Source organism: Ornithorhynchus anatinus, chromosome 2, assembly GCF_004115215.2.
Source record: "Ornithorhynchus anatinus isolate Pmale09 chromosome 2, mOrnAna1.pri.v4, whole genome shotgun sequence".
Taxonomy (NCBI): Eukaryota; Metazoa; Chordata; class Mammalia; order Monotremata; family Ornithorhynchidae; genus Ornithorhynchus; species Ornithorhynchus anatinus.
The window spans coordinates 117,293,484-117,317,704 of record NC_041729.1 but is presented as its reverse complement, the minus strand read 5'-3'; the positions used below and the strand labels follow the sequence as shown (position 1 = coordinate 117,317,704).

General features: G+C 41.1%; 1 long non-coding RNA gene and 1 other non-coding gene across 2 annotated transcripts in view; both read left to right on the top strand.

Moving 5' to 3' along the window:
• LOC120638230 overlaps positions 1-24,221 on the top strand; it is a 170,068-nt gene that overhangs the window by 105,371 nt on the left and 40,476 nt on the right. The window lies entirely within an intron of this gene.
• On the top strand, positions 15,799-15,936 carry LOC114809891. The gene has a single exon (XR_003757663.1). It is a non-coding gene; the product is annotated as a small nucleolar RNA SNORA7 (small nucleolar RNA).

Here is a 24,221-nt window from a genome sequence, read left to right as displayed (position 1 = left end):
TTAATTACATATTTATTCCTTCTGTAAAACATTACATATTGTTAAACTTTTAAAAATTTTCATGTTAGTCCATCATATTTCTAAAAGAATCATTAAAGTCTATTCAGGTCACTGATCTACAGACTATGAATTTTATAACTGGGTCGTCTGTGATACATTAACTATTAAAAACTTGGCTGCACTCTGGGTAGAAAAATTTAAGTACAATAATGTGGTATATTAACTTAATGACTTGGCACTAAGGCTGGGATAATATATGCGAGCCCGTCATTGGACAGGGATTGTCTCTATCTGTTGCCGAACTGTACATTCCAAGCGCTTAGTACAGTGCTCTGCACATAGTAAGCGCTCAATAAATACTACTGAATGAATGAATGAGAAAAGATTTCTAGGTAAGTATTGACCACGGAAATTAGGTTACATGCTACCTATGCCCTACCATTCTCATAAGTCTAGTCTATGCAGAGCACTCTACTAAGGGTTTCTCTCTCACAGCTTCTCCAAACCACCAAGCCGCAGGAATGGGCTCTGGCTGCTCATTCCCATCCATGCTTTCCCCAACCTTCATTCCAACCCTTCTCCAGCCTCTCTTCTGACAATTCTAAGTATGACCTGTGAGGCCCCCCACTCCATTGTGAACAAACTCCTTTTCAATCTCCATCTGTTCCCTACCAATCACTGCTTTCCCCATTTCATAGGGAAAAGGAAAAGTTGATTTGCTCCTTGCCTCCAATATGACTTTTACATCATCACACCCTCCTCCTTTCCACAATTTCTTCTCTTTTGAATCCCACATCATCCACCTGAACCACTCACTCACTGAATTAGTAGTTGCTGTCATCCAATGTCCCTCTGGCCACACCTCCAATTTTCTGAGTATATTCTGAGTACCTTTTTCATTTTCCTTCTCCTTCCCTAAACAGATCATTGGGGATTTCAAAATCCATGTGCACATTCCTAATATCTTTCCCAGTCACTTGTTTCATACTGTTCCTCAACTCAACCAAACCTCTTGTTTCCCTACACCTCACCCACTCACTAATTTGGGCATATTCTAGTCTCATCATCACCAGTCACTGCACAAAGTTCTAACCTCACTGTCCCTAAAATCCTACTCTCCCACCGCAATTCATAACCCTGCTTTCTCTCCACACTCTGGAAAACTATCATGATCCCCAAAGAGGCAGCCAATTATTTATCCAACAACACCATGCTCCATTTTGATTCCCTCATCAGCCTTTTCTTTCTTAATGCACAAGTCCATGCCCTCAGTTCCACCGTCTCCATTTGGACCGTTACAAATTCATCCTTACCTGCTGTAATTATGCTCTCCATTCCACTTAGCAACACTATTTCTCCCTCATTGACTTCCAATCCCATTGCTCCAACCAATTATTTCAGATCTTTAGGCTCACTTCTGAGACCCCTCAAGTGCCTCCATCTACCCTATCTTTCACCCCAGTGGCTTTGTTGAAAAAATAGAAGTCAGTAGGCATGTATGATCACCCCAAAATCTCCCTCATATCCACATTCCTCTCTCGTCCTTTCTCCCAGTCTCTCATTCCTTTCATTTGCCTTTCATACCTGCAACTCTAACCTCATTCCATCTCATCTTAAAAAAAAAATTGCTCCCACTCTTCTTCTCTAGATGACCTCAACCTCCAACTTTTCAGCCTTTGATAGCTCCTTCCTCTCTGCCTTCAAATGCCTCTATGTCTCTCCTATCTTGTTTCTCCCTACCTTCAATGCCTTATTAAAATCACATCTCCTTAAAAAATCCTTTCCTAAGTCCTCATTTCCCCTACTCCCTCTCTCTTCTTTGTCACCTATGAAGTTGGATGTGTACCTGATAATGATGATAATAATGATAACAAAAATATTTGTTGAGTGCTTACTATAAGTCAATCACTGTTCTAAGCACTGAAATAGGTAAGAGTTTATCAGGTCGGATACGATCCCTGTGCCATATGGGGCTCACAATCTAAATAGGAGAAAAGGTAATGAATCCCATTTTACATTTGAGTAAACTGAGGCACAGAGAACATAAGTGACTTGACCAGTAGGCAAGCAGTGAAGCTAGGATTAGAATCTAGATCCTCTGTTTCCCAGGTTTGTTCTCTTTCCATTAGGCCATGCTGCTTCCTATATTCACTTCACCTTCAGCACCACAGCACTTATATGCATATCCATAATTTATTTTAATGTCTGTCTTTCCCTCTGGGCTATAAACTCTTTATGGACAGGGAAAGTGCCTACAAGTGTTGTAATGTCCTACCAAGCACTTACTGCAGTGCTGTGCACACAGTAATCACTTAATAAATACCATTGATTGGTTGATAAAAATGTTTTTCTAGACTCTACTGCACCATTCAGCAATCCCCTGCTATCTCTTCTCCCATTCCTCTACAAACTTCTTAAATGGATTGTTCACACCCAACATCTCAATTTCTTCTACTCAAACTTTCTTCTCGACTCTCTTCAATCCAGTTAGTCTCTTCACTCCATGGATACAATAGATATCACTCCATCCTAATCTTCCTTGATGAAAGCTTTTGGTTCAGCAGTTCACTGTTTTCTCTTTGAAACAATCTAACCTTAGTTTATGTGACATAAGTGACCTGCCCAAGGTTGCCAATTACCAAGCAATCAATTGGAAGAGTCGGGGTTAGAACTCAGGTTTTCTGACTCCAAATCTGTGCTCTTTCCATTGCCCTTCCCATGCTCCTTCTACAGTGTTTCCATGTGCAAGTCAAACAAAATTAAAGCTTTGTGCAATTCAATTGCCCAGAGCCAATCATATAATTAAACAGAAATATTTGGGGGTAGGGAGGAGCCAGGAAAAAGGAGTTGAGAGGAAGAGAAATAGAGAGTGAAGAGAAACTGTAAGACAAAAATAGAGAAAGAAAGAAAAATAGAGACAAGATTGATAAAGATAAATTAAGGCAAAGAGTGTGCACAGCTATGATGAGAGAGAGAGAGGGAGAGAGGGGGTGAGAGGATAGAGATGTGTGGAGTGCAGGTGCCAGCAGCAAAAATCATATCTGCTCTTGTCATATTTCACTCAACACCTTTTCCTCCTGGGAATCATCATCACCAATCATCAATCAATTATATTTATTGATATATTACTGCGTGCAGAGAGAGCACTGTACTAAGTGCTCAGGAGAATACAAGAAAACTGAGCTGTTATATATAACACAGTGTAACAATATAACATAACATAATGTATATAACACCTTCTCTACCCACAATAAGCTGACAGTCTAGAAGATGAGCTTACAACCTTAGAACGGAAAACAGACATTAATATAAATAGATTATTTAAATGATCTATTAGATCAAGCAATGAACCTGTTTCCCACGGAGCTCACAATCTAAGAAAGAAAGGATAGTACAGAGGCAAAACCAATATAATATATAGGAACAAATCAAGATGCTGAATCTTGGAAATCCATACCATATTGAGAAAAATGAGAAAGAATGTCTTCCTATACAATTCATTGGATATCCCCAATTTCTGGGAAATGTGCATTCAGATACCATTAAAATTTTTTGGTATATGAACCATATCACATAACTTAAATAGCTTCCTTGGCACTCCGAGTGCATAAAATATTGGTAAAGCATATTCCATTTGCATACAGCATAATTGCATGCTGAATAGCATGCTATAATTAGTGATAATATGAAATCTGAACTGAAGACCAGAAAACTTAAAAAAAAAAGAGAGAAAATGTAGACATAGGCAAGAGGTGAAGCACTCCTCTCTTTATTGTTCTGTTTTTTTCTCTAAAACATTGTGTAGTGCGTGGCGCAGTGGAAAGAGCACGGGCTTTGGAGTCAGGGCTCATGAGTTCGAATCCCAGCTCTGCCACTTGTCAGCTGTGTGACTGTGGGCAAGTCACTTAACTTCTCTGTGCCTCAGTTCCCTCATCTGTAAAATGGGGATTAAGACTGTGAGCCCCACGTGGGACAACCTGATTCCCCTGTGTCTACCCCAGCGCTTAGAACAGTGCTCTGCACATAGTAAGCGCTTAACAAATACCAACATTATTATTATTATTATTATTAGCGGGAAGGCAGCACCCAGATGTGAATTGGTTGAGATGGTTGAGGTTGGTAGTAATGAACTAGTGACCTGATGGCCACTGTGGAATGACGAACAATCATTCTTTCTAGTAGTTTTATGCCACATCCATAGTATTTGCCGGAACAGGAAGGGAAGCCTCAGAGCATGCTAGATGTGGGCTGGGTTGTAGTAGGAATCCCACTTTCCTCTCACAATCAGATGATTGAGGAAAAATCAAACAAGAAAGAAGCCTCCAAATACTGCATCTATGCTGTCAAAGCAAAATTGGGCCATAATATTGAAAAAGAACATAAGGCCTCAGAGGCATCGAGGAAGTTTCCAGGGTCCTGATCTTTGTGTTCTTTTAGTCTCACCAAGAAGATAAAGGTTAAATTGGCTCCATTCCAGGAATTCTATTAAAATTAGTAAGTGGATTATCTCTGGAAAAGGTCCAAGGATTCATAACTGTAGTGAGATCATGTAGCTCCAAAATCCTCCATGCTTCCAAGAAGACAACAGTTTAATAGGCTGTTAACTTATGGGAAGAGGATGCATCGGCCAATTCTGTTGAATTGTACTCCCCCAAGCATTTAGTACAGTGCTCTGCACCTATTAAGTGCTCAATAAATACTATTGATTGATTGATTGATTAATTGAGGAGTGGTAACTGAGTGGGTGGCTTCACTGACACTGTCCTCTCCTGGTTCTCCAATTTCTCTGGCTGCTCATTCTCACTCCCTTTTGCAGGCTCCTCCTCTGCTTCCCATCCCCTAACTGTGGGTGTCCCTCAAAGTTCAGTTCTGAGTGCCCTTCTTTTCTCCATGTAAACCCTTTCTCTTGGAAACTCATTCACTCACATGGCTTCAACTATCACCTCTATGCTGATGATGCCCAAATCTGCCTCTCCAGCCCTTATCTCTCTCCCTCTCTGCAGTCTCTCATTTCCTCCTGCCTTCAAGTCATCTCTACTTGGATGTCTTCCTGTCCCCTCGAGCTTAACATGGCAAAACTGAACTTCTTATGTTCCCACCCAAAACCTGTCCTCCCACGCACTTTCCCATCACTATTGATGGCACCACCATTCTTCCTGTCTCTTAAGCCCATAACCTTGGCACTATCCATGACTCCTCTCTCTTATTCCACTCACATATTAAAGCCATCACTAAATCCTATGTTCTACCTTTTAAAACATCTTTAAAACCTGCTCTTTCCTTTCTGTCCAAACTTCTACCACATTATTGCAAGCACTTATCCTGTGTTGCCTAGAGAAGCAGCGTGGCTCAGTGGAAAGAGCACGGGCTTTGGAGTCAGGGCTCATGAGTTCGAATCCCAGCTCTGCCACTTGTCGGCTGTGTGACTGTGGGCGAGTCACTTAACTTATCTGTGCCTCAGTTCCCTCATCTGTAAAATGGGGATTAAGACTGTGAGCCCCACGTGGGACAACCTGATTCCCCTATGTCTACCCCAGCGCTTAGAACAGTGCTCGGCACATAGTAAGCGCTTAACAAATACCAACATTATTATTATTATTATTATATCAGCCTCCTTGCTGACCTCCCTGCCTCTATCCCCACCCCAGTCCATACTCCATTCTGCTTCCTGAATCGTTTTCCTTCAAAAACATTCAGACCATGTTTCCCCACTCCTTAAGAAACTCCAGTGGTTGCCCATCCACCTCTCCATCAAACAAAACCCCCTCACCATTGGCTTTAAAGCACTTAGTCACCTTGCACCTCCTATCTCACCTTGCTACTCTCCTACTACAACCCAACCAATGCATTTCATTCATCTAATGCTAACCTTCTGACTGTTCCTCGATGTCTTCTGTCTCACCACCGACCTCTCGCCCACATTCTGCCTCTGGCCTGGAATGCCCTCCCTCCTCATATCAGACAGGTAATTGTTCTCTCCCACTTTAGGGCCTTTTTGAAGGCACATCTCCTAAGCTCCCACTTCCTTCTGTGTAGCCCTGACTTGCTTCTTCATTCGTCCTCCCTCCAATGAATGAATGAAGAACAATATAACCAGAAATGTGGTGTCTGTCCAACTTCTCCCCTAACTCTAAAGCTCCTTATTCATTTATTGGCCATAATCACGGGAGCTTAATGTGGAGTGAAAGTGGGTGTCATTAATTAATTCATTCAATAGTATTTATTGAGCAGAGCACTGTACTAAGCACTTGAGAATACAATATAACAATAAACAGACATATTCCTTGCCCACAACAATCTTACAGTCCTACCCTTGATTTTCCCATCGTTGTAGATGGCACCATCTTTCCTGTCTCACAAGTCTATAACCTTGGCAATATCCTCGACTCCTCTCTGTCATTCAACACACATATTCAATCCATTACAAAATCCTGTCAGTTCCACCTTCGCAACATTGCTAAAATCTGCCATTTCCTTCCATCCAAACTGCCACCGCATGAATCGAAGCATTTATCCTATTCTGCCCTGATTATTGTATAAGCCTCCTTCCTGACTTCCCAGCCTCCTGTATCTTTCCATTCCAGTCCATACTTCATTCTGCTGCCCAAATCATTTTTATACAAAAACGTTCAGGATGTGTTTCCCCACTCTTCAAATGTTCATCCCCCATCCCATATTAATGTTTGTCTCCCTCTTCAGAAGGCAGTGCTAAAAAAGTTGGAAAGCAACAGAGAAAGACAAAGAGAAGAAAGAAAAACACAAAAGGAAGCTGAGAAAATGGAGGAAGAAATAAAGGGACAAAACCAACAGGCACACGTGCATGCACACATGCATGCACACACACACACACCCACAACAGGAAGAGAAGAATCTGTTAAACTTTCTTCCATGCTCTTACTTCCTGTTCCCACAGATACTGGGTCCCCACCTACCATCCCATTGAGATCCCAGTGAGCATCCTAATAAGCTGTCTCATTCACCCCACACATCCAATCTGTCACCAACACCTGCCAGTCTCACCTTCACAGTATCGCCAAAATCCGCCCTTTCCTCTCCATCCAAACAACTATCCTGCTGGTACAAGCTCTCATAATATCCCAGCTGGATTATTGTGTCAGCCTCCTCTCTGATCTCCCTTCCTCCTGTCTCTCCCCACTCCAGTCTATTCTTCATTCTGCTTCCTGGATCATCTTCCTACAGAAATGCTCTGGGCATGTCACTCCCCTCCTCAAAAACCTCCAGTGGTTGCCTATCCACCTCTGCACAAAACAAAAACTTCTCACTCTTGGCTTCAAAGCTCTCCATCACCTTGTCCCCTCCTACCTCACTTCCCTTCTCTCTTTCTACTGCCCACCCCATACATTCCGCTCCTCTGATGCTCACCTCCTCATGGTCCCCCGTTCATACCTGTCCCACTGTCGACCTCTGGCCCACATCCTACCGCTGTCCTGGAATGTCCTCCCTCCTCTCCTCCACCAAACTAACTCTCTTCCCCTCTTCAAAGCCCTACTGAGAGCTCACCTCTTCCAGGAGGCCTTCCCAGATTGAGCTCCCCCTTTCCCTTTGCTCTTCCCCCTTTCGCCCCCCTCAGCATTGTGCTCATTTGTATGTATTATTTATTACCCTATTTATTTTGTCAATAAGGTGTATATCTCCTTGATTCTATTTATCTTGATGATGTCTTGTTTTTGTTTTGTTCTGTTTTGCTTTGCTCTCTGTCTCCACCGTTAAGACTGTGAGGCCATCACTGGGCAGGGATTGTCTCTATCTGTTGCCGAATTGTACATTCCAAGTGCTTAGTACAGTGCTGTGCACATAGTAAGCTCTCAATAAATGCTATTAATGAATGAATGAATGAATCCCAACTAAAAGTGTCAGTTTATTGGGCTAGGTGTGTGTGTCCTGGAGCCCAAAATCTATGCTGACTGAGGAACAACTGATCATTTTGACACTCTGTCCTTTCTGTTAACTTTGCTGTTTTCTCCAAACTTCCACTTACCACTCCCCTAAAGTTTAGCTACTGGCAGGCATTCCCAGACTTTCTGTGTGCCCTATGTTTCCTGTGGCAAAATTAGAGCAGCAGTCAAATGTCTGCCAAACCAGATTAATGATTATTGGTCCTGTGGACAGATGGAAGCATGCTCTTGCAGTGCTCTCCTCCTGGATTCTTCTTTTTGGCACACAATTGCCTGAGTCTGGGGAGGAATGAGCTCTCACCTCCCAGTGGCCAATGTGATAAGAGTAACTTCTTTATGACCTCACTGGGAGGAATGGTGGCAGAGTTGTTACTGGCATTAAATGCCCACCCATTGTGGAGTCACAGTGGTTATGACCCCTCAGCAGCGTGGCTCAGTGGAAAGAGCACAGGCTTGGGAGTCAGAAGTCGTGGGTTCTAATCCCTGCTCCACCACTTGTCAGCTTTGTGACTTTGGGCAAGTCATTTAACTTCTCTGTGCCTCAGTTACCTCATCTGTAAAATGGGGATTAAGACTGTGAGCCCAGTTTGGGGCAACCTGATTACCTTGTATCCACATCCCCCCCAGTGCTTAGAACAGTGCTTGGTACATAGTAAGCATTTAACAAATGCCATTGTTGTTATTATTATTATGCCACTAAACCTTGAAACCATAGAATTCTAATGTGCAGGGAAAAACAAATTTTCCCCACATGGATTAAATATTTAGATTTCTTCCAACAGATTGTGGCAGCTCACTCACCTCCTCAAGAAAGTGAGGGTGATGAGTAGAATACAGGGGAAATTCAGCTTATTGTTCCTATTTTTTTCCTTCAAAATCATTCAGAGAAATAGGCCTTAAGTGACTTGGCAACTTAATGTATTTAAATTTTATTTATGGAAAACTGTATTTTAACTGCTTTGGATTATAATCAAAATGAATTTGATGCTTCAGCTGAACTTCTAATGGATTACTGTCTGAATTTCATCAACTTCATATTACTGTAAAATTATGATCCTTTTCCAGATTTAGAAGTCCAACACTTGAACAAACAGAAAGACTAAAAGTTCATTCTTTGATCCAAAGAAAGAGGTAAAAAGAAAGTTTAATGTCCCTGCTCGTTCAGTGAGACTTTCTCTTGGCTGAGCACGTGCTACCTTTATGTTTAATAACATGCATTTATTGAAAACCAGAGAAAGCAAGCATTTTGATAAAAGGTATAGGCTCATGGTGCATTGAACCTACCCCAAAGCCTTAAAAATCTCAACAAAGTTCACTAAATGATTGCTACTGAAACAGAAGACAACCTAGGGAAACAGCTTGGTAGCCGAAATAACAGTTCCCTAAGATATGCCTTGAGTGTATCTATTTCAAACTACTCTTAAGACTCAAGAAGCTACTTTACTAATGTCTCCTTTCCTAAATTTACCTCACTAAAGTAATGCTCCATGCAGAATATTTCAATATCGACATAGGAAAACCAGACTTCAAACCTGAAACTCCCAGTGAGAAGGAAACTGCAGCTTCTGAGAATGTATAATCTCTGCCTAATTATTTGGATATATGTAACAGTTTTTCTTTCAATTAAGTAAATGGTACTTTAATGATCTCAAATATCTAATGTCTGATTCACATAGTTTATGAAACTGGGGCCAGCTTGTGGCTCAGTGGAAAGAGCACGGGCTTTGGAGTCAGAGGTCATGGGTTTAAATCCCGGCTCGGCCATTTGTCAGCTGTGTGATTTTGGAGAAGCAGCGTGGCTCAGTGGAAAGAGCACGGGCTTTGGAGTCAGGGCTCATGAGTTCGAATCCCAGCTCTGCCACTTGTCGGCTGTGTGACTGTGGGCAAGTCACTTAACTTCTCTGTGCCTCAGTTCCCTCATCTGTAAAATGGGGATTAAGACTGTGAGCCCCACGTGGGACAACCTGATTCCCCTGTGTCTCCCCCAGCGCTTAGAACAGTGCTCGGCACATAGTAAGCGCTTAATAAATACCAACATTATTATTACACTGGACAGGGAGTAACACGAATAATCAACCATCTTACAACAGGCCACCCAAAAGAATAAAGTAGGTGGGAGTATAACCCAGATCTATGGGGAAGCTGTCCTAAATCCCTGGTATATATGACTTAAATAGGATCCAAGACAGAATACTGACCAAGTCAATGTTTAATTTGCAAGAGCAAAGAATGCCAAAATAAATCAAAATGGAGATTTACTAACTGAAATTCACAACTGATGACCCAGATATAAACAAAGTGATACAGAGAGTGAAGAGAGCAGAAGCCTGGGAGTCAGGGAAGCAAGTTATTAATCCCAACTCCATCACTTGCCTATTATGTGGACTCAGGCAAGTCACTTAACTATTTGAGCCTTATTTTCAACATTTGTAAAATGTGGTTGAAATACCTGTTCTCCCTCTTACTTATACTGTGAGGCCTTATGTGGTACAAATATTGTGTCTAACCTGATTATCTTGTATATATCCTAGGACTTGCCACATAGTAAGTACTTAAAATCCAATATTATTATGAATATTCGAGAGCTCCTTACCCTATGTTCTCTGTGTTCAGGTAAAAGGCATAAGGAGTGCAATTTTAATTGTACGTTCTTTTTGCTCAGAAATGGGTAGAATTCCAGATCCCAAATGTAACTCTTTATATTCCTGGCCCATTTCATTCTATTATTGATTAAGTTGATAAAGACAAATTCACCACATGCTAGCTTAAAGCAGGGACAAATTTCCTCCTGGTAGGAACTGAAGCAGACAGACAAAAAACAGAAAGCAGCCAGCGAAGAGAGGTCAGGCCTGTGAATATCACTTACAAAAATTTAGCTCTGCCCCAGAGATGGTTGTAGCTATTCATCTCTGGCAACTGAGATTAACTATTCCATAAAGTCCCAGTCCTTTTGCTTCTTGGATCATATACAGTTTTACTTTTTTTTCCCACTTGATAAACTTGATAAAACTCTTCAAAAGCACACTGGTCTTACCCGAAAGACTGGCTGTGATCCAGCTGCTTAAAAATGTCCCTGACAGACATTTTGCATTTTAGATATAACTACCTCATCCCCAATACATATGTGTAGATTAGCATGTGACCCCCTTACCGCTCATTATTGTCAAGCAATGAATCTTCTCCCTCCATCTTAGACTGTGAACTCCATGTGGAACAGGGACTGTCTCTGACCTGATCATTTTATACCTACCCTGGCACTTAGTGCTTGACACAGTAAGTGCTTAAGAAATATGATGATTATGATGATGAGGATGATTAGCTGCTGTCTGCCCTCCTGCTACCTGAAAGTCCTGCTCCCTGCATGTTCTGTGCCTGCTGAGCCAGGGATATAAAGCTGTCACCATGGACACCCATAGTATAAGGCCTTCACACAACCCCAGGAAGAACAGTAGCTTCAGGGTTGCCCTTAACTCTGAACTTTGAGAAGCCTGAAATTCTGCTCCTATAACCACAACACCCTTCTGATTTTTTTATTTTGTGTATTTGTCCATGGTATTTCACTGTTTCATCATTTCTGATGTCTGTCTCCAGTCCCTTCTCCCACACTAATACTCTTAGATTACAAGCACCTGATGGAAAGGCATCATTTCTAATTTTTTCCTGTGAATTATCTCCCAGCTTTTAGTACAGTGGTCTGCACACAGAAAGTGTTTAATGATGATGATATTTGTTATGCGCTTACTATTGTCGAGCACTGTTCTAAGCACTGGGTTAGATACAAGGTAATCAGGTTGTTCCACGTGGGGCTCACAGTTTTTAATCCCCATTTTACAGATGAGGAAACTGAGGCACAGAGAAGTTAAGTGACTTGTCCAAGGTCACATAGACAAATGGCGGACCCAGGATTAGAACCCACATCCTCTGTCTCCCAAGCCCTTGCTCTTTTCTCTAAGACGTGTTTAATAAATACTACTCCTACTATATTGTTGGGCTTAGTTTTTGAAAATGATGAGTTTTACCATTGTGCCGTAACAGCCATCTTTAACTGTTTGGTCTCCAATGGCTCGTTCCCCACTGAGCCCCCCCTACCCTCTGTTCCCATCCCCCTCCCCTCCAACCTCTGCTCTTCCCCCTTCCCCTCAGCACTGTGCTCATTTGTATATATTTATTACCCTATTAATTTTGTTAATGGGGTGTATATCTCCTTGATTCTATTTATCTTGATGGTGTTGTCTTGTTTTTGTTTTGTTTTGTTTTGCTGCCTGTCTCCCTTGTTTAGACTGTGAGCCCGTTATTGGGCAGGGATTGTCTCTATCTGTTGCCCAATTGTACATTCCAAGCACTTAGTGCAGTCCTGTGCACATAGTAAGTGCTCAATAAATACTATTGAATGAATGAATGAATGAATGAATGAATGAATGAAACATGCCCATGTCTCCCCTGTTCTAATAAAACCTTCCTTTGACCCCATGACTCCCTCCAGTTGTCACCCCATCTCCCTCTTACCAATCCTCTCCAAACTGTTTCAGTGAGTTTTCTACACCCACTGTCTCAAATTCCTCTCCTCCAATTCTCTCCTTGACCCTCTCCAATCTGGCTTCCATCCCACTCACTTCACAGAAACTGCCCTCTAAAAGGTTACCAATGATCTCCTTCTTGCCAAATCCAATGGCTTTACTCCATCCTAATCCTCCTTGACCTCTCAGCTGCCTTCAATACTCCTGACCACCTCCTTCTGGAAACATTATCCAACTATCACTGACACTGTCTTCTCCTGGTTCTCCTCCTCTCTTTGGTCATTCATTCTCAGACTCCTTTGTGGATTTCTCCTCTGCCTCCCACCCTCTAACTGTGGGGGTCACTCAAGGTTCTTTTCTGGGTCCCCTTCTATTCTCCATCTACACCCACTCCCTTGGAGAACTCATTTGCTCCCATGGCTTCAACTACCACATCTATGTAGATGATATCCAAATCTACATCTCCAGGCCTGATCTTGCACCCTCCCTGTAATCTCGCATTTCCTCCTGCCTTCAAGTCAACTCTACTTAGATGTCCTCCTGTAACCTCAAGCCTAATATGTCCAAAACAGAACTCCTTATCTTCCCACCCAAACCCTGTTCTCCCACTCTCTTTCCTGTCACTATTGATGGCACTACCATCCTTCTTGTCACACAAGCCCATAAACCTGGCATTATCCTTGAATCCTCTCTCTCGTTCCACCCACATAATTCAAGCCATCACTAAATCCTGGCAGTTCTACCTTCACAACATTGCCAAAATCTGCTCCTTCCTCTCCATCCAAACTGCTACCATGTTAATACAATCACTCATACTAGCCTGTTTGGATTACTGCATCAGCCTCCTCATTGACTTCCTAGCCTCCAGTCTCTCCCCACTTCAGTCCATGCTTCACTCTGCTTCCCAGATCATTTTTCTACAAAAACAGTCAGGCCGTGTTTCCCCTCTCCTCAAGAAACTCCAGGGGTTGCACATCCACCCCATATTAAACATTAACTCCTAACCACTGGCTTCACAGAACTCAATCATCCTTCCCCCTCCTACCTCACTTGCTACTCTCCTACTACAACCGAGCCCACACACTTCACTCCTCTAATGCTAACCTTCTCACTCTTCCTTGATCACATATATCTCACCGTCAACCCCTTGCATATATCCTGTCTCTGGCCTGGAATGCCTTTCCTCTTCAAATCCAACAGACAATTACTCTCCCCTGCTTCCAAGCCTTAGTGAAGGCACATCCCCTCCAAGAGGCCATCCCTGACTAAGCCCTCCTTTACTCATCTCCCACTTCCATTTGCATCTTCCTAATAATAATAATGAATAATAATAATTATGGTACTTGTTAAATGCTTCTGACCTTCTGACTCCCAGGCCCATGCTCTGTCCACTACACCATGCTACTTCTCTAACTCCCTGACTTGCTCCTTTTAATCAACCCCACTCCCAGCCCCTCAGCACTTATGTACATATCTGTACATATCTGCTGCTACTCCATTTTTCTGCTCTCCATATCCAGATAAATCCCATATCTATTTACAGAACAATAGCTGTTAAGGTGTCCAGCTAGCATCCATGGCCTCAGATGTACTGAACAGAGCTAGGTTGCTAATGAAAATGCCTCAGTGAAGATGAGCTGACTGTATTCTAGTGCCTCATAGCGATCATACCTTGCCATTTAATATTAAGTAGGGTGGCTCTTGGGAGGAATAATGAAACTCCTACAGAAATTTGAATCAATCATTGCTATTTGCCAGGCACTGTACTAAGTACTGGGATAAATACAAGATAATTAAATTGGACCCAGTCCCTCTGGCACTTAGGGTTCATAGTCTTAATCCCCATTTTACTAGATGAGGTAACTGAGGCACAGAGAAGTAAAGTGATTTGTCCAAAGTTACACAGCAGATATGTGATGGAGCCACAATTAGAACCCAAGTCCACTCACTCCCAAACTCTTGCTCTTTTCACTAGGCTATGATGCTACTCAAAATTATTGTAATTTTTCCAAAGTGTTGAAAGAAGTATTGTGAAGATTTTTTAAAATGTTAACTCACCCATGGGAAGAATGAATCATGGTTCAGTTTTTTTAATCACAAAATTGAGTTAAGGCGCACAGAGGTATTCAGCAGTTGGCCAACTACAATTTAAGAAGAAACATCCCAATTTATATAAATTCTTCACTGTAGTTTAAAAAACCTACTACAATAAGTAGAACTAGCTTCTACTTCTGTGGTCTCCTCTGAAGACATATAAATTACATAAAAACTCTTCATTTACTTAATCTTATAATATCATGATATGAACTATTCTAAACAATAGTTTAGGAATATGTTTAACAAAAGCGTATATAGAAAGAACAACCATTTTGAACAACTTTTCCAGAGCTCTGGAATAGATCTCAATTTATAGCATTCATGTCTAAGGAAAAACATACACCGCAAAACAACCATTCCCGATGGAAACTCATTTTCAAGAAACTTAGCCAGGTTGTATCATGGGGTATACTTTTACAACGTTTCTCATCTTTATTGCATACTTACATTTCAAAAAGAGATGAATTAATGGTGGTAATTCCCCAAACAAACTTCCTGTTGGCAGATTTTCTGCCAACTGCATAAATCTCTCTGGAATGGAAAGAAAACATATGATGTGTTAATTTTATACAATATTTTTTTTTCTAATAACTTGACTGTTCTGCTTTCTTTCCTTCTGTTTTTAAGTAGACCTAAGTCTTTCCTGTATAGAAAAAAAGTACTCTTAAGCCCATCACCCACTCCAACATCATAAAACCATAAGATCCTATGTTAAACCACTATTGGGCTAGGCCCATGATCCATCCATTCCAGTAAAATGCTACAAACGATAGTAACATGATACTTCCAGGAACAGTGTAAAGGCTGCTTTCCATGATATCTTGTCTTATGGCTTTATTATCATGTTAACAGTTATTAACAGAATTTATCACATGGCTACTCTATTCACTACTGTCTTCTGCAGGGTGGGGAGTGAGCAAACAGGAAGGGTATAAGGAGTAAAAAATATGATTCCAGTCTATAAGGAGCTTATACTGTAATGGAGAAGTGGAGTAAATTATATTTGTTGATGACAACCTCTCTCTATCAACAATAGTCCAAAGTCCCTGTAACAGAACTCCCACAAGAGCCATAGTTCTTTTCCTGCTCCAGCACTGTAACATAACTATCTAAAAATGAGTGATATCTCAGGGAGTCTGAAGTAATGCCCTACAATAGAGAAACACTATCACACAATGGGGCCAGTGGTTCACTCCATCCATGAAGTGGAATGGAAGATGCCATGCTGTCTCCCAAGTCCCTATTTTTTACCCCTCCAGTATATCACACACCTCTCAGAATTTCACCTAGAGAGTTTTCAGTACTCTGCCAGTCTTGGCTATGGGAGGGAGAGTCAAGCAGAGGCATACCTATTCCATTCCTAGCTTGGACATTGGCTAGCCAGTGGAAGGCAATTTGCTACATGTCAGAATTTACTTGTGCTGGGCAGTAGCGGCATGGGAGAGAGTCGATGGCAGAAACTCAGGTTTACTGCACAGAGGAAGGCAATGGTAAACCACTTCAGTATTTTACCAACAAAACTCTATGGATTCACTACCAAAACTATTGCAGATAGAGGTGGGGCGTTCTGAGAGAGATGTGTCCATGGAGTTGCAATGGGTCGGAGAAGACTCAAAAACATGAGACAAGAATATATTACAATCTTCCTCAGTTCTGTCCCTAATTCCTCATCTCATGTCACTTTTTGGAGGGCCTGGGGCATTTCTGAGATGTGTCTGAATATTTTAGGAGTATTTCCTGTCTAAACATTTGCATGGTTCTTAAAAGAGGTCATTGCCAGTTGAACTGATGTGATCTCTGTATTTAAAAAAAACTCCCCTTTTCTGACCATATAGGAAGAGGAAGAGGTCTTCTCCCATTCTCTTATATCTTCATGACTGCTGCTTTTCATCATTCCAAAGTATTTCTCTTTTGCTCTTTATTGTTTCTGCTCTGGTCGAGTACAGTTATACTTAGGGAGTTCAAAATTTTAAAATTTGTAAAGGCTGTATACACTGCTCAAATCCCTCATGACTCCTCATGTACAGGGAATTCATTCATTCAATAGTATTTATTGAGCGCTTACTATGTTCAGAGCACTGTACTAAGCGCTTGGAATGAACAAGTCGGCAACAGATAGAGACAGTCCCTGCCATTTGATGGGCTTACAGTCTAATCGGGGGAGACGGACAGACGGACAGACAAGAACAATGGCAATAAATAGAGTCAAGGGGAAGAACATCTCGTAAAAACAATGACAACTAAGCTAGAATCAAGGCAATGTACATTGTTGTGAATGGAGTAGCAAGGCCCTGTTTTTTCTTAGCAGAATGAGGGAAAGAAAGGCCAAGGAACATGGCTCGGCATTCAATTACATGTGTCACTGTCATCCTTGGCTTTCCCAGTCTTTTAACTCTCAAAATTCATTTAAGCCCTTCCAGTTCTGCTCCACAACATTTCCCATACTCACCCCTTTTTCCCTACCCAAACAGTTACCAAGTTGATTCATACTCTTCTCATATACTATATAATATACTAGTTCATCAGTCTGTTCCCTATCCCAGGTTTCCCCAGCACTCATTGCTCCACTCCTCAAAAAACTCCAATAGCTACTCTTCTAACTTCACATCAGCAAAATTGCCTCTCAATGGGCTACATGGTTCTCTACCAGCTCTCCCCATTTTTCATCTCAATTTTCTTCATCTACTAATCTCCACTCACATTTCTGGCTCTTCATAAGCCTACCTTCTAACTCTATTTGCACTTGACTCTTCCATCTCCGATCCCTTGCTCATTACCAGACCTCAGGTCTCCTCAGACCTCCTAATTGTAATGGTAATATTTGTTAGATGTTTACCATGTACCAAGCACTAGGCCATGTACTAAGCTAGATACAAAACAATCAGGTCAATCACAGTACCTGCTGCATGTGGGGATCACAGTCTAGGAGGAAGAACATATTTTGAACCCCATTTCACAGATGAAGAAACTGAAGCACTGAGAAGGTAAATGACTTGCCCAAGGTCACACATAGAGAAGCAGCATGGCTCAGTGGAACAAGCATGGGCTTTGGAGTCAGAGATCGGGGGTTCGAATCCCAGCTCTGCCACTTGTCAGCTGTGTGGCTGTGGGCAAGTCACTTCATTTGTCTGTGCCTCAGTTACCTCATCTGTAAAATGGGGATTAAGACTGTGAGCCCCACGTGGGACAACCTGATTCCCCTGTGTCTACCCCAGCGCTTAGAACAGTGCTCTGCACATAGTAAGCACTTAACAAATACCAACATTATTATTATTATGATTATTAAACCTACTTCCAGTTCCTCTAATATAATTCTATCCTTGATTCCCTCAAATCTGGCTTCTGCCTATTTAACTACATGGAAGTGACCCTCTCTCAAGTCCCCAATGGCCTCTACTCTATCTAATCCTCCTTGACCTTTTTTTAATGGCATTTGTTAGTGACTACTATGTGGAGTAATCCTCCAAGATAATCAGATTGGACACAATCCTTGTCCCACATGGGGCTCACAGTCTAAGAAAGGAGTACAGGTATTGAACCCCCATTTTGCAGTTGAAAAAACTGAGGCCCAGAGATGTTAAGTGACTTGTCCAAGGTCACTCAGCAGTTAAGTGATGGAGCTGGGATTAGAATCCTGGACCTCTGACTCCCAAGCTATGGCTCTTTCTACTAGGTATGCTACTACCTCTTGCAACCTTATTGTTGCAAATACCAACATTATTATTATTACCAGGCAAATGGCAAGGCCGGGATTAGAACCCAAGTTTTCTGACTCCCAGGTCTATTCTCCTTCTATTAAGAGAAACATCACCTTCCACCACAAGAAGAAGAGACAGGTAGAAAACCTGGGAACATAGTGGCAGTTGACCCACAGATGGTTCTGCCTGATGCAAACAGGAGTCAGAAAGACCAAAAGGAATGAACTATGACATTTTTCCCAATGATTTTCTTTTGAACCTTTCAATTTTGCCTCCTAGTCTCCTGTTCACAACACTAAAACCTTAATTCTGTCAGGAATATTGGGTGTTATTTCCTTCCACTTATCCCCCTCTAGACTGTAAGCCAAAGAGTAGGGAACATGTCTGCTAATTCTGTTGAATTGTACTCTCACAGGTGGTCAGTACAGTGTTCTGCACACAGTAAACACTCAATAAATATGATTTATTGATTTCTATATTCTAAAACAGTAAAAGTATGCAGCTGCTCCCAAACTTCCAAAAATATCATCCTGCTCCTAAAATATGCTTAAGGGAGGAGACAGTATAGTATAAGCAGGTGTCTCTCCTATGAATCAATGCTTTATTATTGCAGGAGAGTTTGTGTATGCTGATGAAGCTTAGAGCTGTGCTATACAGGGCTACACATAATGAAAAACACTAAGTTGAAGTGTCAGTCAAAGTTGATTCACCCATGCTGGGCAGCAGCAGAATGGGAAAGAGTCAAAGGCAGGTGATCAAGTGATCAAAACGTTGATCAAAGACAACGGCAGAGACTCAAGTTTTTACTGCACAAAAGAAGGCAATGGTAAACCACTTCTGTATCTTTACCAAGAGTACTCTGTAGATACACATACCAGAAAGAACTTATGTCAGAAGATAGGACATTCTGAAGAGGGTGTGTCCGTGGACTCATTATGGGTCAGAACCAACTTGACGCATTTGAAGACATATGAGTGTCTCCTTTGAATATTTGGAGATTGACTTTGCTACTTTAACTGCTTCTTTTTTGTCTCAGGTCTGATAAAAAATCCTCTCTCTCAGATTCTTTTTCAAAGCAATTACCTCACCAGGCTACAATCCCTAAATGTGGTAGAGCATTAGTGCAGTTAATTATCTTGCCTTTCTGATATAGCTTTTGTGTTCAGCAGGAACAACAACAAACATTTTTGTTGGAAGGAGGGCCCCATTCATTAATCCATTCAAAACATGGATTAATGACAAAAAAAAAATTGGGGGGAGTGTTTTGCCCAGGATTAGTGAAGTCTCTATCCAGATTGAGTTAGCATCAAGATAACTGTATTTTTGCCTTTTTAAAAGTCGAAAGGAAGGCAGGGTACCTGTTATAGGGAAATGCCAACTACCAGTTGCATTGTACTCGATTTCAATGGGAACCTGCTGATCTGATTAAAGGGTGCTGTTCTGCAGCCACATTATCTCATTCACTTTGAAAGGAAATGCAGCAGACTTGATCAAAACAGGCCTCTCTGGGTTGCTGCATTCTAACAGTCACTTTCAAGGTAGCAGCAGACAATGCGAATGAGAATTACTATTTTTCAGGATTGTTAAATGAATATCTTATGATCGAAGCTTGTTTCCATGTGCTTCTTAATCCTGCTTTATTGGCAAAAGCTTAAAATGGATCAGTGATACTGACAGTGATCATCCCTGCCCTCAGCTCCCTCCAAACCAGGGTTTCCATGGATCTACTTCAGCCTTAAGTGGTAAATATATGTGATGCCCTTCATTTTTTTGACAAAACACTGTTGTATTTTGATTTGAATGAAGTTTTCTTCATCAAAGTAATTTTCCTGGTTTTTAAAGTAATTAAAATATTATCTTTCCCACATGAATGAACTTTTTTCTATAAAATTTGCATTAATCCAGTAATACAGGTTTCAAGGTTTCATATTTGCTTACCATATTTTAGGAAGACAAGAGAGACAAACTGTTGTCTGTGAATATACATTTATGTACAGTGCCACACCCATGATAAGTAGATGGTCTTGATTCAGTAAAGTACCCGGAGACAAGTTAAACCAGTTAACCAACCCCTCCTTGAGCTGATCTTGTCAACCTGAGGAAAACACCTCTTTGGTGGTGAAGTAGATGAGATTGGGGCATTATGAACAAGTTGACATTAGAGGAGCAAAGTGAGTGGGCTGGACCACAGACGATCAGTGAGGTAGGCAGGAGGCAGCAAGCTTTAAAGCCAATAGTATAGAGTTTCTGTTTGATGCAGTGGTTGATGGGTTCTTGAGGAGTCGGTTGATATGGACTGAATGTCTCTTTAGAAAACATGACATGGAAAGCAGAATGAAGTTTGGACTAGCGAGGAGAGAGACAGGAGACAGGGACGTCAGCAAGAAGCAGATGCTGTAGTTAAGGCAGGATAGGATAAGTGGTTGGATCAATGTTGTCACAATTTGGATGGAAAGAAAAGGTTAGATTTTAATGATGTGAATGTAGAAAAGATAGGTTTGGTGGCAGATTGAATATATGGTTTTTCTGAGAGAGATGAATTGAGAAAAGTACCAAGATTATGGGCTTGTGAGATAGGGAGGATAGTGGTCTCCAGTGATGGGAAAGACAGGAAGGGAGGACAGGGATTGGGTGGGAAAATAAGGAGTTGTGTTATGGACTTGTTTACTTTGAGGTGTCAGCAGGACATCCAGGTAGAGATATACTGAAGACAGGAGAAATTGTGAGACTGAAGAGACCCTCCCTCCCCTTCACCCTTCATCATCCAGGTCCTGTTCCTTAAAGGGATCAGTACAATGGAGCTTGCTCTCTTAAAACTTCAGCTTCTCATATTTGGTAGCAAAAACACCAGCAGATATATAAGCAAATCTGGGCTTTAGGTACTGAATTTATTCCCTAACTATTCACTATATTAGAATTTTCATACAGTGACTTGCTGTACTTTCCACTTTGAAATGGAAACTATGACAAAGCTAGTCTACGGTAGGCTAACTCAAATTGGCATTAAAAACTCCCAATTTCCAGTGACAAGTTCAACAAAGTTAACAATTGTCATGTGCTGACTTCATAGTCTTAAAGCACCATAATTTGGGGGAGTGGAGAGGGGAAACTACTAAACTCAAATTGATATTACTTGTTCATAATATGTGGTAGAGATGTGAATGAGAAGTGGTTCAGTGTAACGTTACCAACTCTTGGGGATGGAGAAGCCTTCATATAATAATAAGAAAGATTGGAACTAGCTGAATCTTAAGATTAAGAGTAGCTTCAATAGATGGGAAGCAGTTGGGTCTAATGGAAAGAGCAGAGGACTGAGAGTCAGGGGATCTGGGTTCTAATTTTGGTTCTTCCATTTACCTGCTGTATGACCTTGGACAAGTCACTTAGCTTCTCTGTGTCTCAGTTTCATTGTCTGTAAAATGGGATTCAATGCTTGTTCTCCCTCCCTCTTAGGCTGTGAGCCCCATTTGGGACAGGGACTGTCTGATCTGATTAACTCGTATCTGCCCTACAGTTTAGAACACTACTTGACATGGAGTAAGTGTTTAACAAATATAATAATAATGAGAAAGGTCAGGCCTGGAGAGGTAAATTTGGGAATCACTGTGTGTCTCTCTTTAGCCTCAAAAGGAGGAAGTATGCTGTCTCCCCCCCTTCTAAAAAAACTTATAAGGAGTTGTTCCGGGAAGTTCCATGATAGTTGATCTGTCCCAGACTGAGTGATTGTCACTCACATAGGGGAAGATCTAGGTTGTGAGGGTGAGGGCTGAGTAAATTACTTCAATTCATCCCACTTTAAGAATGGCTCTGCCTACAATAGCCATCTTTGGAAATCATGGGCTAGCATGAGAGTAACATTTTGGCAGAAATGAGTTAATAAAGGCTGGACCTTGGTGAAGAAGGCCAATAACTCCTTAGAGAAGTGGCAAATTAAAATGTCCTGATTCTGGTTGAAAATAAAGAACATTAAAAGAATCAGCCTAAGCAAGGGCAGTTTTGATTCCATTTTGTAATCAACTGGAGTGACTACATTTTTGGGGGGCTTATCCTGTCTTGTTTAATGGTTATTTTTTAGAGATCATTGTTATTCATGTGTTATCTCTGAGAACAAAGGACAGATGTATCATCAACCTATCCCCTTCACTGGGTATGTTTTCTATAATTTGGTGGCATGCTAACAGATAAATAATAGCCCTACAAGGTCTATCAAAAAATAGATGTTTTGCTTCAAAGGCTTTAGAGCTCATAAATAGAAAAAACTGTCACCACAGACCTAATTCGTGTTATTCAGCATTTTAATTGATGTTAGAAATAGCCTGCAACATTCGTAATCTTTATTTCCATTCTCATCAATGGGCACTAAGCATCCCAGTTCTTAGTACAGTGGTTGGTACACAGTAGGCACTTCAATGTCATTACTACAACGCATTCAGTACCAAAAAATCTGGATCAATTCAACAATCAAAGATTTCTAGGGTCCTGTTGAATTTATCTGGCCAACATGGATTTTTCTTATTTTCCAGGGTAGGAGAAAATCATTAGCTTTAGTAGTGTTCACGATGAGTTCAGAACATGACATTTTAGGATTTGGGATGAAGTTTTAAGTCCTTGCAAAGAACAGGTGAAATGGTGCTTATAAGTCCCTCCCTAACCACTGATTCAGATAAGCAACTCAATTGGTAATGCTAAATTAGGTTGGTAAATTTTATAATTATTGTAGTAACATTTTTAATAGACTATTAAAATATTTAATAGAATATTCAGGCTGCACATATGCCTACAAGGTCATTGATCTTTTCCAAGGAAATGTAATTTCTGAACAGTATCCAAGAGTGCATTGAGAGACAGAGACTTATAAAAGAAAACCAAAAATATCAGCAAGACTCTTGGCAGATTGACAGAGTATAATAAGATCCAGGCATCAATCTTCATAATATTTTTAAGGTTTATAAAAGTGTAGTGGTGTCCAATCATTTATAAGATCTGGCCCTGCTACAGAAGATGCATCCAGTTTCTGAAGTGGTTTCTACAATTTCACCAGTGAATCATTCTCAGCATCAAATGGCATGACAAAATAACTAGAAACAAAGGCCAAGAATGCAGGCAAATCATTAGCACTGAAACATTGCTCACAGTGTGGCCTACTGGAAAGATCATGGGCCTGTGAACCAGAGGCCCTGAGTTCTAATCCTACTCTTCCTGTTGCACAAGTTACTTGAGCAAGTCACTTAACTTCTCTGTGCTTCAGTTTCCTCAACTGTAAATTGGGGATTAAAACTGTGAGCCCCGCATGGGACAACCTGATTACCTTGTATCTACCCTAGTACCTAGAACAGTGCTTGGCATATAGTAAGCACTTAACAAATACCATCATTATCATTATTATTATTACTTAGAGTGTGAGCATTATGCATTACAGGAACTACGTCTGACCTAAATAACTTGTACCTACCCCAGTGCTTAGAAAAGTGTTTGACACATTGAAAACACTTAACAAATACCATAAAATACCATAAAAAAAGCAAAATACCCACTTTGGTAGAAACCATTTGGGCAATAGTGGAGAGAAGGATACCTAAAGCAGCAATTATAAAGTGAACTGAACTGAACTGAACTGATGTGAAGTGAACTGAAAGGAGAGTAACACACAAGTAAGAAAAGCAGAAAAAAAGAGTTTAAAGATATAGTGAACCATGGCCCAAACAGCACAAAGGCTCAGAGGAAGCTATTCATCAACACAGCAGATCCGGTTGCATTAGAACAACGGAATTTATCTGCTCAGTCCCTTTCCTGTACAAATATGAAAGGTGGGCTCCCCTTCCAGAACCTGAGATATTCTTACCAACTGAATTTGTCCCCCTGTCTCCCTGGTACTTTGTCCTTCTATGCTACTTTTTAGACTGATTTTATTTTTTTAATAGCGCTTTGCTACTGGATTCCACTGGCCTCTTGCTGCCCTGGCCATAGAGGAAGCAGCATGGCCTAGTGGGTAG